This window comes from Etheostoma cragini, chromosome 18, assembly GCF_013103735.1.
Source record: "Etheostoma cragini isolate CJK2018 chromosome 18, CSU_Ecrag_1.0, whole genome shotgun sequence".
NCBI classification, from domain to species: domain Eukaryota; kingdom Metazoa; phylum Chordata; class Actinopteri; order Perciformes; family Percidae; genus Etheostoma; species Etheostoma cragini.
Window position 1 is genome coordinate 13014164 of NC_048424.1, and position 20759 is coordinate 13034922.

A 20759-nucleotide genomic window follows, 5' to 3' on the forward strand; every position below is an offset into this window, starting at 1 on the left:
AGTCAGTCTCGGTCTGTTTGGGAGCATTACAGATGCAGTGGTACTGACAATGATGGGAAAATTGGTGTGTAAAGCGTCAATTGTATGCAAGCACCGTGCAACACCTGTGGCTTATCCATACAGTAATACTTCTAATATGGTGGCACATTTAAGAAGACATCAAGCCAGTGAAACTAAAAACAAAAAAAAAAACAGTAATAGAATGACTCAGGGAAAACTTGTTTAAAGAGTTACTAAAGTGTTACTGTACATAGGTTATATAAATGTAAGCACTACAAATAGAAACTAATTGGCACTGCACTAAAAAAGTATAAGTATGTTTGAAACAAAAGCTATTTTTCATCATTTGTCTGTTTGCTGATTAATGTGCGTTAGGGCAAAAGGTCAAAAACTCAATGAAGAGCAATTAAAGTGTTGAATATAGAAAACTAAGGTGTGTGCAGGAGAGTTACCAACATTTAAATCCGCTCTGTGCCAGCAGGTGCTGGAAGTTTGGCAGTAACGGGCTGAAACCTGCATTTCTCAGCATCTTTTTAAGTTTCTTCCAAGACTTTTGTGGTCTCTTCCTCATGTCTGTTTAACACAAGTGTTAAAAGCCAATGAATTATTACTTTTTCCTTTCCACTGGAGGATTTGTGTTAAAGCTTTCAGTGCTTTTTTGCAAGACAGAGGACTGGCTATTGGAGGTCTGATGAGACCTGCAGCCGCTGCATAGGGACATTTGTTAAAAGAAAGGATAACACATGGAAACTGCTTATGGTTACCAAATGAGGCAGATGAAAAATAAATATGACAGTATTGAGGAGGTGCTCCCCTTCAAAAAGAAACATATTTTGCATTTCCAAACATCTTTAAACTGGAGTCTACCGCTAGATGTGCATTATCACGAGGCTTACCAAAATGATCCAGGAAGACATTAACTGTAAATGTTTATAGTTTATTCGAGCCCATTTAATACATAGTACTTACTCAGTTCTTGTAAACGAATAAAAGTTACTTCTTCCAAACAACTTTAATACATTTCCTTTTTCTCCCTCAGTGATTCTGTGTAGGTTTTTCTCTGCCTTTCCTGTTTGGCTGCATCAAACTGTATTAAATAAACTTCAAATTTTCAAATCCTAATCTTTACAATGAAACATACACAACCAAAAAAACATGTTTGAAAAATAAAGATAAACAAAACTACTACACTGCTATAAATTCTTGACCAACTGCTTATTAGAGTTCCCCTTACTGCAAATTAAGCTCACAAAATGGATTATTACATTACATCACGATTATTACAAACAACACACTTAATTTTTTTCTCTCTATAAAATCGGTCAAGATTAAAGTTCTACATTTGATTCATCACTAAGAAAATCCCAGAATACCCTTTTGTCAGGGACAAAACATTTTGACACAATGTCACAGCTGTAATTTTACAGAGAAACATTGCTCATAAGTCACTACTCTAGACTCCCAACAAATCTCAAAGTGATGTCATCCCTGGGTTACTGTACGGTCCCATCACAGGTGCAGTCTAGCGTGTGGGAGAGGAATGTGCAGATGTATCTGTGTGTATTCTACAATATCAACAAGCACGCATGAGAACGTGATGCCTCCTAAAGGGAGCGGGAAAGAAGCAACACTTTGTTACTGTTACACAGGGACTTTGCTTGCATGTTGTACTTGCAAACTTCTCTGGCTTGCATGTGTGTAGTCCAATATGGACTACACACATGGACGCTTTTTGGATGTTACGCTGATAACTCCCCCCTACACTCCAATAAAATCTTTCCTACAAGTATGGCCTTAATAATTATTGCCAATTCAAAATTGGATAACATATATATCAACTTTTTCTTCTCTTGTATTCTATAAAGGTTTGCTTTGATGGCATTTGGAAATTCCCACCACTACAGTAGTGGGAGTTTTTTTGGATAATCTGCTTGTCTCTTAGCCTGGCTGAGGATCTAAGGAACATAACTTGTGAAACTCAGGTCAGTAAGGATCAATAAAGACAGTTCAAAGACACCCTCCTGCTCTAAAAAAAATGGTTTAGAAACACTTGTGGTTTATTCTGAGCAGGCACATTGAAGACTGCACACAGATACTCACAGAGTGTTTATCGGAGAATCTGCCTCCTGGCTCTTCCTCTCACATCTACATGTAAACTTCCTGCTCCTCTACACCGGCATGTGTGTGAGGCAGCAGCTTTACAAAAAGCCAAAAATCAAACAAAGGGAAGGTATCAAATTGGAGACACTTGATCAGTTTCCATGGTAAACTCACAAACAGACCCTCCACTACTGGCTGCCATTGCTGGCAGGTCCTCAGGAAAGCCCAGCAAAAAGCCATTTTCCAATTACAGTACTTTTCATCACTCTTCTCAAGTAGCTGTGTGGCACTGGCTACAAACAACCGCGGCTTCTTGGATCCAAGTCAAATACAGAGAGACGGAAAGGGAATTTTGGGCCTTTTTTGTTATTTGAGGATACAGTTATTTATATAGACAAAGCTGTCAGACTGAATACTTCAGTGAGAGCTATGGGCTTTCTGGTTATCCTGAAATGGCCTGTGACATGGGTCAAACTGGAGTGTATCAAATTCTGTTCATACACACCTGATGAAAACAAGACTCGGGCGTCCTGATGGCCAAAGGGTTCAAAACGTGGATCATTTGAGTCTGGCCAGGTGCCTTCTTTGCACATCTTCCGCCATTTTTCTTTCCACTTGTTTCCTTTCATCTCCCTACAGTCTCAACTACCTGTTTAAAGAGAAAAAAGCCACAAAAACATCTTAAACAAAAGTTAGCTAGCAGTTCTGAGAGGGTGTACTAAGAAACAGTGGTGTTTTAAGCTACATTAATACTACTGGTGGCGCTAGATATTAGGGAATCACCAAACCCAATGGGAATATTTACTATAGTCTCATAGAATTTCATGCCAACCCATTGAGTAGTTGTCAAGTCTGTTCCCTATGTACCAGCATTATCTCTGTCGTTACCACAAGTGGGCAAAAATGTTCTTTTTGGGAGTAAGATAAAGTGATTGGGCAACAGATTCTGTAACAAGCTGCTAAAACATCACTTTTGTTTAGAGCAGACACTTGCCAAAATGTCCTGATGTTGGTGTGAGGACCCATGACTGTGTAGTCTAGTTTTACCTGAGTCCAAAAACAATCATAGCACTCTGTGAAGACAGTCCATTTTCCCATGTGGGACTGTAGTTGACTGTACAGCCAAGTTCCAAACTCTCTGTGTGTGTGGCTTTTCTTACGTTCCTTCATCCAGGGAAGTCAACTGATACATGCTTCATTTTTTTATTTACTTTTTTACAAATCTACAGCTTAATGCTCCTGTATAAGTGTGTATGCTCCTGTGAGTATCACTGCTTTTTACTGAGCAGAAGCCTTGAGTGAACAGCTGTGCTGTAGGAATGAATCTAACTCCTCTTTCAAGGACCACTCACCAGTTGAGCTTTTGAAAAAGAGTTTCTTTCTCTAAGTGCACCCTGACCAGCAATGCCAACATTGTCCAGGGATTTGAAGTATATCCCGTAAAAAGCCTGCAACCGTCGAGGTTTGATCCCTCGTTTCACTTTCTTTCACAATAAATGACATTTAACTCGTTCCGTGGTCAAGAAGTGAAACATCTTTGGACCATATGTTCTCTCTCTAAATAATCAAAATCACTATTACACTATCCTAAATGTGTAATGATGCCTTGATAATAAGCTCTGATAAAATGGAATTATTCTCAAGAAAGCTGAATTTACTGGAGACCAGAGCTTAACGGAGCTTTGTTTATCTGAGACTTATCTTCTAATCTAACGGTGTAAAACAAAAGGACCAGTTTTTACACTCACACTTGAAGACATCACGGGTCCTCAGAATCATCAAATGAGCAACCTCCGCCCGTCGCCAAGTGAGGGGGAGTACGAGCAAGAGACAGAGGGAGGAGAGGAATGTTAGATGGAGTGGGGCAGTTCAGTAGTCATGCTTACTTAACTTGGTAGGTTAATTACCATACTGACAGATTGATTACTGAGAGTGACAGAGGAGGGGGTCTGGCAGCAGCTCCCAGCTGTACTCCTTAACCTTCAAATAATGTGTGTGTGTGTGTGTGTGTGTGTGTGTGTGTGTGTGTGTGTGTGTGTGTGTGTGTGTGTGTGTGTGTGTGTGTGTGTGTGTGTGTGTGTGTGTGAGAGGGGGGGAAGAAAGTGAGACTGCAAATGGGAATTGGAGAGTGTGTGAAATTGATGTGCGAATAATGAATGGTTTAAAAAGAACGAGTATTTCCAGAGCTCAGTGGATGTACATCATTGCCTGGTCGACTGCAAAATTTGTCTCTCTTTGTGGTTGTGTGTAGATGTGCGTGTTGGACACCTGGAGCTTGAATAGAGTGTTTGGGATGTGTGTATCCGTATACTTTTTAGTTCAGGGGTCGCTGCAAAGGGCCTCCATGTCACTGCAGTTGGAAAACAAACATCTACATACAGACACACACACACACACACACACGTACGATCATTTTCTTGTCAGCAGGTTCTGGCTCTGGCCACATGATTGTGTTAATCATCATTACCATGTGCTGCAGCAGATACAGCATGCACCCTTTTTAAACAATTGCAAAGACTCTGAATGACACTTATAGATAGATACAAATGTGTGCAAGAATACACAGTAATTTCACACTTGGATTTAAACTATTTTTTCTTATTTACAAAAGCAAACATGTTTTAATGAAACAAGTCACGTTACTCACAGCCTACCGCACTAAACTCGACACACAGATGTGTGTGTTGACACTAGTTTCAACACAGCTGTTTTTTATTGAGTTTCATGTGGTACACAAGACACAAACACATCAAGCGTCTGACTACTGCAAGAGGTCTGTGTATGGCTTTGTGTTTTGTATATGTATTCAGGTGTGTTCATGTTTACTTTAACATGTAATAACTGAATAAATAGGATAAAAATATCCATGTCCACCTTAGGGCTCTTACATATGCAGCTCGCTGCCCTGCACAACCTCGCTGACCTCATCCTCTGACATTTCAGATCTTCTGAGCAGCGATGCGAGGGATGAGCCAGGAGACGAAGAAGGAAGTAGCTCAAGTGTTTTTTTGTCTTCCTCTGTTGGGGGATCAAAGCTCCTGCTATAAGAGCCGTCTCTCTCATAAGGAGGATTAGTACGAAACAAATGCAGCTCTGGCTGGGCCCTTACCGTCTTCCACTGAAGGAAGGAGGAGGGGTGCGTTCCCATGCCAGCACAAGTTTGTACCTTACACGCACAAGGGGGCTAAAATGGCAACTCGTTTTGAAAATATCCTGTAAAAGATTTTGGAAAGCGCTGTGTATGAGATTGTGATATCCACGCACACAATGTCACACGCATGAACCATCCTTTTGATGTTGTGATGATGGGTAAGTTTGTTGGGGGAAGCCCTTGTTCTGCCAAGCACAGATCAAATGAAACGCTGGAGAGTTCAACAAGTACACTGTGAGCACTGTGTGTGTGTGTGTGTGTGTGTGTGTGTGTGTGTGTGTGTGTGTGTGTGTGTGTGTGTGTGTGTGTGTGTGTGTGTGTGTGTGTGCACTCGTGTGTGTCTTTGCAGCATCTGAGGTAAGGAGAGTTAGGGCTCCTGCACACTGCCTGCATGGTATGTCAGTTGCGTGGCAGCTTTGAATTTACACTTACATCTGCAGTCATGTCAAAACCTAGAGACTTTCAAACATCAAAATGTCATTTATCAAATGTATTTGTGTAAAAATGGCATGCAAACATCTTTTGTGGAATTTCCTATTTTGACTGGAAAAGCTTTCAACATGCTTGTGTGTCACGTGAAAAATAGGCGTTGGTTCTATTTCTAGCATGCACGTGTTTTCGGCGCGGATCGAGCCACGGACGTGAATGTCACGCAGGCAGTGTCCGAGCTCTCGACCTGTTTACATGGGAGCCAAAATAAAAATGGGCACGCCACGCAGCTGACATGTTCAACCATGCATGCTTGAGCCAAAATTTAAAATTGCCGCCACTTGAACCCCATTTATTGACCAGTGAGAAACATCTACAGATCTCCATTTGTTACATTTGTTAGTAAATATCAGCAACTAATTCCTCAACACATTACACAGCAGTGGCAAACCCTAGCTCCATGCCCATATTAGGCCGTCCTATTTGATATCAAATTAAAGTGACCTGTGGTGCAGCTGTCTGCCCCACCTGGCCCGCACCCTCACCACACGCAGGAGACTCTGCCATCAAGTGTGTGAGTGTGTGCACAGTGTGTTCCCCTGAAGCATGTGGGACAGGAATGGACTGATAGTGCTGTTCGAGCAGTGTGACATTTCTGTGCCCCATCATTCCTCCCTGACACGTTGTATCTGCCAAAACCCCAACTGGTCACACACAGTCCTAACCTTGTCGGACCATGACAAGCACGCCATCACACTGACAATCATCATAATAAACACTATAGGTGTGGTCAAAAGATGATTCGGGGGACTGACTCTGCAGGGTGATGGGGGAATTCCTTCACACTGGTGCCAAATGGACTAAATGTTTATGGTTCTATGAAGCCATGCGAGTGCTGGGATGTCTGGTAGATGTGGAAGAACACACTGTGGGGAATGTAGCACACATACTGTCTAATCACAGATGGTCATGAACTAGGTCATTTCATTGTATCAGCATGGGTGGTTTACTGGAATGGGACAGCTCCAAATGAATCACATTCTATTCTAACACTGAAAAAGTGTACATGCTGATTTTCGAAAATAGAATGCATCATAATTACTCTGCTTTTATCATTCTAATTATTAAAATTCTGATAATTAATTGTAAAAAAAATTAGGGCATTTGTTTAATTGCAGAGACTTAGATGGGAATCTTTATATCTCTCTTGCCAAGCCTTCAAAGCTCACTAATTAACATGTTGTTTAGCATTAGATACATCTGTACAAAAACATCTAAAACTGGCAAGTTTTTTTTTTACTTCACGCATAGCTAAGTTAGCTAGCTACTTGCTTTAGCTTCTTATTAAGTATAAAGACATGAGAGGGGAATTGATATTCTCATGTTACTCTTGGCAAATAAGAAACTAAGCATATTTTCCAAAATAACACAAAACACTAACAATACATCCAATAAAACAGCATGTGCAAATACATAAAATATAATAAATAAGAAACATGATATGATGTTGTAAAACAAGGCACTTTAAGCAGATTGTTAAAGTGATAAAAATACCTTTTTATGAAATCTTTCATAGCCGGTTCTCGTAAGCTCATGTAGACGTGTAGTTCATTTAAATTCTGCCTGCATTGAACCTTACTATGATAAATAAAAATAAACAAACTTAAGCAAGCAAACCCGAGACTGAAAGCAGCAAATTAACTGTGTGTGCACACACAAGCCTCAGTGTTGTTGGGGGGTTACCAGACTTGTAGTTGTGCGAGGTCAACACACATTTCTTTTCTAAAGCGACAACCACTGGGGCTGACATGTTCAGAGCTGTTTCACTTTGTTTCCTTTTTATACACAAACAACGTCCCACTGTCATCACTCCATCCTTCAAATACCAAAGGGCCCCCTCAAGAGTATGGTCTCAGTGTTGGCCTTGAGTCGGGCCCCATGATTTCTACGGAAAGCACATCCCCAAGGAGGGAACTTTTGCTCAATGCAAACTCAGAGATTTTCTTCACTCCAGGATGTAAGCAGCATCACACCCAGAATAAGAGAAAAAATACCCAAGCATACTCTGTCAATCCTGCTCTTATCAACACATTCTTACACAGAAAGTTTTTTTTCATTGAAAGGTGCCTTCAGAAGGACAATGGGCACCTCCCCCCTCATGTCTGGTGACATTCGGATTGCATTACACTCCGACATATAGCAACAGACCCTCCCTGATTGTGTTTTACAGCTGGTAGTCAATCTCTCACCCTGTAAACCTGCCGGCCTGTGTCAGTGTGTGTTAGTGGGAGTTTTCTCACAGGTTATCACTCTTACAGCTGTTTTTTCTTGTTCTGTGGCTGTAATTTAAGCTACTCTGCAATGATAATGGATTTAACAGGTTCCTTTTAACAGCACTCTGACCAGATGTGCTAGGCTGCCTCAGGATAGACTGCTAAGTATCACTTTGTCTTCATTTTGTCTAAGGTGGTCCTCCATTTTCAACCAGGTAAGTCTCGCCTAGAGGTCCTTGCCACACATCTTAACTACCCTTAACTTTCATGACGTTTGTAGCCTCGTCTGATCCTCTCTGAACTCTCTCTGTTCTTCACAGCTCATCCACCCTGAAAACTCCAACCTTAAAGGGATAGTTCGGATGTTCTTGAAGTGGGGTCATAGAGGGCTGCCTGAAGGTAAGTTGTTAAAAAATATTCTGAATAGTATACACTTGTACTGTTGAACCTTTTTAGGCTTTTTCGGTGGCTAAAATAAGTTAACTCCTACCCCCGTCAACAGCAGTATCTTGCCCTGCTTCCATCTGTTTCTCCAAACTGGGGGAGTGCCATCCACTGTCGTAATACACTGATAATGTATAAGTACCTCAGACAACCCCACTTCAAAATATCTGAACTATCCCTTTAAAACTCAAGCCAACAACACACTGATGTGCTGATAATCTCCTTAGATGTCATGTCTTTACAACAAAAATGTAATTACTTTAAGCTTACAATTCACAGTATTAGCCACTCACTTGTAGTATTTGTATTCCACCTGAAGCAACTTCTCTTAAATTAATAGTTCAACATTTTGGAAAATACATTTACTTTCTTTGTGGCAGAGAGTTGGGTGAGAAGATTGATACCACTCTCAGTTTGTTCATCAAATATGAAGGTTGAGCTAAGAGATGGACAATTTAGCTTAACATAAAGACTCAAAAACAGGGAGAAACAGCTATCCGGGCTCAATCCAAAGTTACCAAAATCTTTAGGAACCAGCATTTCTAATGCACAATATTTAACACATTTATCTGTACAAAACCCAACGTACCCTCATAGGTTTTTTTAGTTGCTGATGTTGCTGATTAAACCTAGAAAGCTCTTCTGGGATTTATGCAAGGTCATTATGTACAAATTTGTAAACTGTCCAACAACAAATCTAACAGGAGAGTCCAAGTGCCGAAAAATTATTTCTTGCTGCACATGACTATAATAACTTGTGTGTTCAAATTATTATCTTGTGTGCATAAGAAAAAATATATATTCTGTACTGTATATCTCTCAGCACCCTGAAGGCTCCATGATTTAACACTCGGACAGGGGCCATTTTGTATAGTGAGTACTGTCACTTTAAGTAGCCTGATTGGTTAAGGTTAGCCAATCGGTCAGCGAATGGGACCTGAAGAAATGCTATTGAATGGCGAGTCTTGCCTAGAACTGCTTTTGGTTCCATTGTACCGCAGGAGGAGGCTATGACAGGCTTTTAGCCCCACCTTCAATAGTGACCATTCAGAACAGGTATAAACACTTTTCAGACATGATCAGACAACACTTTGTACTAACTGTTCTGCACACTGATACCCTGACATCTGAACGCTCTAACCGTGCATTCTTATCTGTCTGCGCAACTACTGTTTCCTCCAAATAGAAGCGACATTTTTTAAGTATAGATACTTACCAGGTAATCTTCTCATATCTTATGAACAAGGAAGTTCTTGCATTCATTTTATGAAGAATCTCAACCTAAATGGCCACAAAGCCAGCAATTCTATGCTCTTAACCTTTCCCAGATGTGCGATTCAACAGAAAGAGGAGGGTGTGGATGAAGAAGGTGCAGCAACAAGATGGGAAAATATCGCTGAAGAGAAAGAAAGCCGTGGGAGAGGGAGAATATTGCGGGGTGAGTGACGAGGGGAGAGAGGCTGTCACTGCCTCCAGCGGTGAGGCAGGGGGCCAAAGGTGAGAGAGATGGGGGTCTCTGCTGTCTAGTTAGTGGGACCACAGGGAATGACGGAATTATTAGGACGAGCATCTGACAGGAAATAAATACAGTGTGGGCAGAATCGCCGAGAGGAAGCCAGCCAGACATTGTCGAAAACTACAATGCAGTATGGGTTAAAAAAATGTTTCATTGTGTGCTGCACCAGAGAATTCTTAACCTTTGCTGCTCAGACTGAAAGCAAATAAATTATTTCTTCCAGAGGGAATCATATAAATGCTCTTATCTGAGATGTTGCTGTCGGTTTCTTTATTTTACTTATGAAATACACTGTTTACACTGTCTACACTGACTTTATCCAGTTTAATAAAAACTGTTAATTAGAGATTAGAGATTAGAAAACATTGCTTTATTAGTCTTGTTCTGATCACGTTTGTTGAGGTTGTTGGGACGTCACTGCGTGGGTTAGGTTCCATCGTGTTGTGTCTGGATTTGTTGTGATGTGTTGATTAACAGATGGAGCAGGAAGACAACTGGATACCTCTGTAGCTTCGCTGGTTAAGGGTCATCCATCCTCTCTGTCATTTGTACAAGGATATTTGAGAGGAAAAGAATGAAAGGCATGGAGAGCACAAAGACAGAAGAGAGCGGTGACTTTGAAGAATCCTCCTTGTATATGTCAGTGTCAAGATTTTTCAGCCAAAGCGGAATCTGGGACCCCTAACCAACACAAACAAACAGCTGAAACACTCCACGGCACTGCTTCTGACACAGTCAAGGAACGACATGAAAGAACATTTTTCTCATTCTGCCGAAGAAATGACTTATGTGGCATTCTTTTTTTTGGTTTTCATCTTTTTTTTTTCAGACACAGCATTGGCTTAGAGCAACAGATGTACCAACAGTCATAGAAAAATGGTCAATTAGCTTCAAACAAGACAACTGATACATTATCCAGTCATGTTCACAATTTAACTGGCTCATATGTCTGGACATAAAAATCTAAAAGCCAATGTAGCTTCAATGTAACTAGATGTGCTGCTTTGATGTGGTTTTGACATCCCAGAATTACTCCACGATAATGAAAGAAAATGATTGTGCTTATGCTTCCTGGCCAGGAGATGAGGATATCACTCATACAATTTGTAATACTTCCTGACCACTAAACACACAAACAGCAGAGGCCTTCAAAGAGCTGTGTGTGAAAAGTAAATAAAAATAGATGGATGTTACAGTATGTTATGAGTCAGTTTAGGACAAATTTGTTATGTTGGATCAAATTATCTGTTTTACAAGCCAATTTCCTAGTAGGTGGTTGGCTTTCTGAAGAAAGTTGAAGCCAAGTTACAACAAATGTTGTTTTGATTGAAGACTTTTTACTGTTTATCCAAGCGGTAGTCTGGTTCCAGACCTCTAAGTAGCTGCTCAGATCTCCAATTTCATCAGTCATTCAAATGGGTGAGTATTTGTGCTCTTTGACTGCTGTTTCTCTGGTTGGAGAAACCACCAATCAGACAATCAGAGTTTTCTAAGGAAGATTTGAGAGCTTCATCTTTCTGTGCCAGAGCCAGAAAGTGGTTCCATAAAACTAGACAGAAACGTGGCGACAAGCATGAAAGGGACTGACACAGGTTGTTCAAAGCTCACAAAAAACAACATTCTTAAATTAACATTACTTGAAGTAACAAAAAATTAAAAAGATTTCAGGTGGACAGATATGTATGAATGGGTGACAGCTGGTATGAATAAAATGACGAGATAATATAATGAAACAAAATGGCACATCATTCTGATTTTCGGGCTACATAAAGGTAGCTTGGTGACAAGAGTCTACAGCCATGGTAGAGGCTCCGTGAGGCTGCATTTTGCTTTGAGTGAAATACTAACATCTCCATACTAACATTCTTACAGTGCCAATACTAACATGCTGATGTTTTGCATCATCTAAAGAGAGGTTGAGTAATACTCAACCTCTCTTTAGAATCTTAGGCAGTCCACAGTTGTCCACTATTTCACTTGAAACCAACAATGTCAATGATAGTGGCGCTAGGGAACACCAAAGTGTTAATTTCATGACAATACACCCTAAAGTGGTTGAGAAATGTTAGTCTGAATCAAAGTGGTGGACTGAAAGACTGACCAAAGTTTTCACTCCCAGAGCCAAGTTATTGTTGTGGCTAAGAACAGTTAAGCACTTTGTTTCCTCAAAAACCCAACAATTCTCCAATTCATTTCACTTTCAGTCTTCACTTTCATTTATAGTATCAAAACATCCGTACACTTTACAGATATAGTAAGGGTACAGACCACTCAATGCTTTACAGGGACCTAACCTAATTCCCAAATCACAACACATCAAGACACAGAATACAGACTTGACGCATGAATGCACATTCAGTCATTATATTGTGCATTAGTTTTTGGACAAGAACAGAGTTATTTAGTTCAAGGGGGCCAAGCAGTCACTGCTGTGCAACAGGCATGAAGCTAGGGCAACATCCGTGAAAAGTATATTTTCCGTTCTATACCATACGTAGACAAAATATCCTTTCAGTACATTTAATGAAGCAAACTAGTGTTTGCAACAGCCAAAGGGTATGTGTGTCTACTCATCAACATTATCTTTAGCAATCTAAAAACTAATAATATTCTTTGTGTTTTGTTTTTTTAAGTGACCACCATGCTTCTATGAAAAAGAGATAATTTAATTTCCAGCAGGGCCTCAGTCCACAGAGGTATTCTCAGCTTGGAGCAGATCTAACAGGATCCCCTGCCAGGATGTAAAGGTCAACACAGGATCTCTGTTGGGAACACTGCACGGCTCTTGCTCTGGGTATGTCTTTAACAATGCCATTTATGTCTTTTTTTTCTAACTGAGGATGACAAAGATAATTTAATTTCCATGTTAAAAGACTGGTTGTGAAGGCTGAGCCCCTAGACACGTGCCCTGAGGTCCCTCTAAACTTTTACTGCGTCCCAAACCTGTTTAATACGGATACAACACACACGTTCTTGCATGTATGTCTTAAATAGTCAATGGGGATTTGGGTTATTGTGATTTTCATTATCGTTTAGTTCACTGCTGGGATTCAGCAAAATCTCAAGAATGAGGTAAGTATGGTATACCCCTGAGCGGGGACAAAAGATAACTGCAGTTGTTGTGCTTCCAATGGGCCGATGTATGAGCTATATAAACATATTACAAGGATTTTAGGCTATTGCAAAACCTCTAACTGATAAAGTAAGCTGTTCTGTTTCAGTGTGTCTGAAAAAAAATTATTTGAAGATAACACAATAACATTGCTAACAAACCCCTGGGGTCTTTGGTTTAATCGGCAATCATTGTGATTGCAATCTGGCTCGATTCCTGGAGAAAGGTTCAGAGACCAATTTCATATTCTGTATAAGTTAGAGATTGTCTGTGTCTTGTTCTCAATGGACAGCTTTCTATTGAATCTTCTGCAGAACCATGTAGAGACATATTCAAGGAAAATTCCGGTTGATTTCAAGCTGACGTATTTACCTGGCGCATTTCCCGTGCACACCACATCAAAGAATTGGGGAAACAAGGACTGACGCAAAACAACGTATGTTGGGGCAAGTTGCATGAGCCTCCTTCAGCTCCAATACTTCAATAAGTCTGCCACCAGGAACGGCCATTATGGCTATCGGCCTAGGGATGTATTTGGGGCAACTTGCTGCCTTACCTTATTACACATCCACACATGTTGGTTTGTTTACATGTGCGAGGCCAACTTATACTGTCATAATACTGTCTTCTTAGGAAGCTCAAAAAGTGAAATGCACTGGTGCATTATCACCATATATAGACATTTGCTTTTCTTAACACAAAGAAAGAGGTGACATGAAGAATGGAGGCATGAAGGCAACAGGAGGAAAAGCTGAAAGTGGGAACTGTTGATGCCAAATTTGGGAAATAGATGTGTCTGCGGATGTGAGTGATCCCAGCTGTGTAACTACAACAAATGAATTTGCAGGGCCTATCAACACGATTGTCCAGCAGACTTTGTTACACTGTCTGTCTCTACCATGTTCACATTTTATTCCTGCCATTCGGACACCTACAAACATTTCTTTGCTAATTCTTGTCTATAGCACAAACACAGCCTCACATATACACAAACCAATATGCAAGTTGCCCTGGTTGGAGATCCCTTTGCAGTTAGACCAAAAGGCTGAGCCAATTGGTCGCTTGTGCAGCTTGACTTAAATCTCTACAACAGAAGTGACAAGTGCAAAGTTGGCATGACCCATACGGCCACAGCAGCCACATTCATGGGAAATACAACAGGTTTAAATAAACAGTAATTATCCTTTAATAAATCAAATAGAGTCAGATATTGTTGTGGGACTGAATGTACCCAAAAACAGAGCAACCAAGGCTGATGTTTCATATCTGGGCTCACGTTCATTGGCAATAACAGAAGGACAAATCCCTGCTGAGGTAAGGTCTGTTAAATTATTTCTTATTTGTAGACCAACGTAATAATGTTTTCCTCAGAGGGCTTCATTCAATATAAAAAGATTAACGATTGGTCATGAGAAGAAACAACCACCTCAATCGAATCTATTTAAACATTAGTTCTTGCAAATGAAATTAAATGAATTACAAGCTTGAGGAGTGACAATTTATGTGTGCATTAGAATCAGTTTTCTAATTATTAAATAAAGCATGGTTTGAATATTAATATCTTTAAATGAATAAAATGTCCTATTTACCACTGATAGGAGACCTGCTGGAATAGTACAGGATCTGGTGCAGTTGGGAAATAACACAAACGTTTGTAAAAACAGTAAATCCTACCAAAGTTACTGTGGAGCCTTCACTTACCTGTAATAGAGTTTCAAATATTTTGACAGTGCATGAGTTTAATGATGTTGGACTATCTTATTACTAGTGGCATGCAAACTCTATAGCCTTCCTCCTGTCAGGGAACGCTCTGTTGCCTTGGGCTAGGCATATATTACTTCAGGGAAAAGAATCTCATTCAGCAGGCAGGTAAGACTGTCTGTGTCCTCAGAGACTTTTATCTGCTATCCGGATTTGAACAGCAGTGTTTTACAGCCAAGAGCACAAGAGTTTAACATGTTTTTCTGGAAGATGACAAAGGTATGTCTTCCTTGCAAGTGTGGCGTAGTGTGTTAAATATATGGTATATCTGTTTTACATTACTGTGTGTCCCTAGCTTTACCCTGCTTTACCCTGCAACTAATTCAACATACATCTCCAATAATCAGAGCCACATTTCTTCTGCAGGGAAGGAGATTTTTGGACTAGTGTATATATGAGGTCCAGGTCGTGATCATGCTGTCAACTTGACGCGGACAATTATTTTGTCCTGGTTACCGTCTCCTGGACCGATTATATGCGAATAGTCATTCACTCTTCACAAAACCTATTTATATATATAACACTCTATGAAGTCTTCAAAATAATATTCAGCTATTTTGGAGCATTTCTGGATAAGGTGGATAACACTCTAGAGGTCACTAATTAACACGTTATATTTAGTTTCTTTCATCCGTACGAGTGTTTAAGCACTTAATGGTGCGGTAACGTGCCAGACTATTTCTTGGCTAGCATCCGTTAACTTCTTGAAGGTAATTTATCATTTTAGTTACTGATCTTCAGAGGTGCTGATAGGTGAATATTTCTTTCCTTTGGAAGGAGCCGGTCTAGCTGTTTCTCAGACTTTATGTGGATACCGTATTTATGTACATACAAAAGTACATACAAGTGTCTTGTTGCTGTCTTTAAAGGTTATTAGTGGTGCGGCTTTGGTCCAGCTTTCATTTGATTTTTTTGGGTTCCTTGTTCAGCACAAACACATGCTGTTTTTTAACTCAAGCAATCTTAAGAGATCTTCCTCAGATCAAATATCTGCAGATTTCCTGAGGATCAGCAGTAGATGAGTTCCAGTAGTAATTGAATCATACAGAACACTTACAAAAACAACACATAGATTTTAACTTAACTTATAACAGGTGGAGTGGTCAATGCAAAAGAGAACCTCAATCAGTGTCATGAAAAACAGTACAGAACATGTATGTGTCCTGCTGTGAAGTCAGTTAAACCAATGGCATGTGCTCCACAAGGATGACAACAAGTTGTACAGCAATGAGAACCCATCTTTGCTGAAAAAATCATGTATGTTTTTTTTTTTAGATACATAAGTCTGTGGAAATAAGAACTTTCTCTGGAGATGAGCTATCTCTGTTCAAACATGGAAACACTACCCATTGTTCATCGTGGGAATGAAGCTCTGACATGATCCAGATGCAACCGCAGAGCAATATTTTAGGAAAAGACTTCCTAAAGAGAGAGCAGGAAGTCAGTGTGAGATTAAATTCTGGCAGCAGGCTAATTGTTTAAACCCAGAAACAGAATAAGCAGCTACGCCGTGGAGAACTGGGAGTGAGTCGGTTAGCTGAAAGCATCGCTGCGTTTAAGAGCCGTGGTTGTAGACTCTTAGTCTTGATATACTCCAGTTCTCTGTGAGTGATTCAGTCCAGTTTTCCAGCAGTGATACCACCTTATTAAGATCATATTATAAGACACTCCCTTAAAGGTACAATATGTAACATTTCTGCATCAAAATGTCTAAAAACAATCAGCCGTCTCTGTTGAAAAAACCCATTTATTTTACTTTTACTTTGGTACTTTAAGTAGTTTTGAAACCAGTACTTTTACACTTTCACTTGAGTAAGAAGCTTGAGTTGATACAGAAGTATTTTAAAGCCCTAGTATCTATACTTCTACTTGAGTAGAAGTACTTTTGACATCTTTGGTCCCCCTTTACACTTGTACTTCTTACTTCTTTGTACTTCTTACACTTCTTAAGTTGCAAACTATCCAGCGCAGCCTGCCGTTGGCGCATTAGCCGTATGCTTGGCCAGCAAGTGGTGTTTGAGACACGTCCCATACTCCACTGGTAACTCAATCCACATTGACAGTACATGCAAATAAACTTTAGTCTTGTCGAAAGAACAATCTGGAAGGGTTTTGAAACTGAACTTGCCATTCAACAGACCCTTTTCTTTATCCAATTCTGCTCAAGGTTGGTTTCTACTAGCCATCGACAATGTTACTGCTGCATCGCTCCCTAATTTCCCAAAAGAGGGAGCGGCCGGAGGCCCAAATCACAACACACATGCACATTTGCGTTAAGTCATTAAACCTGAATTTATGGTGAAAAGATTACACTCGCTAGAAAAAAATCCAGGTAGAGGTCTGCTATCTCTCAAACAGCTGTGGGTTCAAAAACATGAAAGAGAATGAGACATTGATCCAATGTAGGGGACATGAGGGACCAGAGGCTTTGATGCTTTTGTTCGTGTTTATTTCCTGTACGAGCATATGGGGACACTCTGACAACAGGGTGTTTATCAAACATGAATAGACTGAAATCAGCTGAGAGGACTTTGTGTTTGTTCTTCTCTGTACTTTCTGTCTTTCCTCACTGTTCCCTCTCCTCTTTAATCCTTTTATTTCATTCCGCCATCACACCCCACAAGTGTCCGTTGTGAGCTCCGGGTGTTTGGAATCATTTTGCACAACAAAGAGAGAACATCCCACATTTATAAATTGGCTCTTGCCAGTTGGACGGGTTTTCTTAAACAAGTATTTCAGCAGGGGGAAAGAAAGTCTGCTCTTCAGAATCTCAGCAGCCAACGGCGTGGGTTAAGGGTTGATATGCATGACCCAATCTGATCTATTCGATTTTTACAATGTTTTACACAGTTGACACCTTCTTCTTAGATCTATTTGTGAGCTGTAGGGGATTTATTAATCATAAAACTGACTTGTTTCTTTTCCAAGTTCTTCCCTTGGACTTTATTTCTTGCTAGTCTTTCTTTTATGAGAATAAATGTAAGTTGGTCAGAATTTTAACACTGAGCCATTTTCTATGACCAAATAAATAAAAAGGGAGTAAAAATAAATAGGAAATGTATGTATTTCTTTGGTATGGCTTTTTCATTCCCAACAGAGAGAATGTAGCAGATATTCATACTAATTCTTTTAGTAGGCCTACTCAATACTAAAGCAGAGACAAAATTGCTATGTCTGAAATGAATTAGCATTACATTTAGTTGGCAGCAGAAGAACCAAAGTGGCAATACGTCGATGTGTCATGGAAGATTTGATCTGCAAAACCAGTGCCAGTAAAAAAAAACTCAAGAGCAATCTGACACTAAAAGCATACATACAGCTCTTGTAAAATAGACAGATTTCATAAATTGGAAACATCTGGAGGACAGTTTGGAAACTTATAAACACCTCCATCCAAAGCTCATCTACAACACCTTAGAATAAGGGTGGTGCCGCTAACAGTCAAAAATGAGTGATCCTCTCATTTTCGCGTCAAGTCGGTCCAAGCCAGCTGAATATATGGTGGTTTATCGGTTTACTGCATGTAGTAAAGATAACAAAATGGTGACACACTCAAAACGATTTTGACTCACTGTCTGCAATGCATTCATTGGAGTGTAGGGTCTTATCAGATCAGGTCTTTAGGTAGTTTTTTCCACGATAAAAGTGAGATTAGGCGATCTTCGAGCAAAGAACCATTTTCTTACAATTGAAAAGTTGAATTCATAAATAATAAAACACACCTGTTCAATTCAGTCAGGGTTTTGGCTACTACAGCCTCACTTTGTGTTCTATGGCCAGTATTTCATTATGGCTTTTGTTGGCAAACTTTAGCTAGACATTGAGTCAGTTCACTGACTCTTTTTTACTTGTGTATACTGTTACACTACATTATAGGGATATTCTATAACGTTTTATATCACAAAACTAAAAGAAGTTGGCCTACTGCACCTTTCTACGTGACAACCAAACGCCGTCACTAGGCTCATTTTTGTTAGCCTTGCAAGCTTGTCCACTACTCTAGAAGGTAAAGAGGAAAATACAAAATACATCTGCCCTTAAAAAGTACATACAACAAAAACATTCAGTTAACTTTTTAATTTCTACTTGCTGTCACGATGTCCGCAAACATTACACAGTCCCACCACGACTTAGTCAAAAAATGTAATCTGATTCATTCTGAAAACTGAAACATGGCACAAGTCATAAGAATTGACCTTAAAGCATACATATGGCGGTTATGAGCATGAAACATGTAGTTTTCCTTTATTATTCAGTGTGAATGGAAGGAATTATGCATGTGAGTGTGTTCCACTTGATGACAAAGCAGCTCTTGGAAAAAAGTAACTCTTCCTTTCTGACTATTCTCGGTCCTGTGTTTGCCAGCCATGGAATTTTACTGGAGAGTTTGCCTTCTGTTTGACTGCCCAGTCCTTATACGTACGAGTGAATGGAAGATGGAAGGACTTCAGGTTTGCTTCTTTTCAGCGTCCACTCTTTTGTTACATCATGTCTCTTTGTGTGGAGAAAATGTCTCCTAATTAAGCCTGATGCATAGAGACTGGAGAAACTCTTGACTGCTCGCCGTTCACTGTACAACTTCTTCTGAACGTGGCAAAGGCAGACTGGACACACACACACACACACACACACAGAGTAAGGTTTTTACATTCTCTTTCAGGAAATGAGATGTATTGGACATGGTGTTAGAAATACAACAAAAAAAGAGGGTTGGAAAAAAAGAAGAAGAAAAAAAGACGGTCTCAAGTTGTTTTCATGAATGACCCCCAACCGGGAAAGGAAGAGAGCACAGGACAAAGATCATGTACCCCATCAGGGAGCCCACATAACATGTCTTGATGATGGAACAGGGGATTTTGTAGGTCTGAAAACGCACTGCTGTGACGGGAAAGTAATTAAGTGTCTATGTAATTCCACTTGTAGATTGGAGACATTTAATTCCTTCATTTACAATGTTCCTTTTAAATTTGTGGAACAGGATAAGGGTATTTGAAGGTATCTCACCAGTGCCTTGTCTGCTTTGTTAGATGTAATAACGAACCTACTTGATAAGTTGTGAAACCAATGTGTCTAGTGTCCTTGATAACATCCCATTGAATGTGTTTTATTATTTTACTCCTCAAGGTCTAGCTGACTGGCTGGCTGGCTGCTGCAGGTCTACAGAAGGTGGGAGGCGAGGCAGTCAAACAGTGTTAGTGGAGCGAAGCTGCACCTGAAAATCACCACTGTCCCCTGCTGGCCTCCATCTGTCTACAATTCTGTGCAATCTATACCATTCAATACATTCACCCAGTTTCAGCCAGAGAAAAGGAGACAGACTAATGAGGGTGAAGCAAACGCTGAACTGACCTTATGTAACACCAGGTTCCTTTACAAGCCAGGTGTGGTTCACATAAAGGAGGGGTACAGAGCATGCACATATCTGCTGTTCTCACTTTCTCTCTTCTGTGAGAGAAAACATTATGTTGAACTTGAAGGTTGCCTCACACAACTTATAACCTTGTGTCAACTAAAGTGTTACTATCCACTGGGGGATTCAGTATTAAAATGTCCACCATTATTTCAATTAAAGATCAACTTTTACTCATGCTTCAAAACCCATGGGGTATTGTGGTTTTAACAGATTGTCAGCAGTGCAGGTTAACCAGTTCAAACTTAGCTGAAATAAGTATGTTACGTGACGCAGAAAAGCAAGACAACGTTAAAGTCAACTGAACAGATATCTCAATGGAGTTTCTTGAATGGCTTGAATTTCTTACCCATACAAGGAGGGAAAGAATGGCATATATGTTGAGGCCACACTGAGATAAGCATTAGGCTACTGTGAGAAAAAGGAACAGTGGGGAAATAAGTATGACCAGAGTAACGTCTGACAGGGATGTCAACAAAACTAATTTAACTGTTTGCACCATGGCAACACATTTCAGAAATAAAAATGTTTTTTGGAAAGGCAGCCAGAACTGTCATGTCAAA

General features: G+C 40.0%; 1 long non-coding RNA gene across 1 annotated transcript; it reads right to left on the reverse strand.

Moving 5' to 3' along the window:
- Nucleotides 1-3593: 3593 nt before the first annotated feature.
- LOC117961174 lies at nucleotides 3594-5948 on the reverse strand. Its single transcript, XR_004660335.1, has 3 exons — nucleotides 5769-5948; nucleotides 4073-4074; nucleotides 3594-3607 (listed from the first exon to the last, which is right to left on the reverse strand). It is a non-coding gene; the product is annotated as an uncharacterized LOC117961174 (long non-coding RNA).
- Between the last annotated feature and the right edge of the window lie 14811 nt (nucleotides 5949-20759).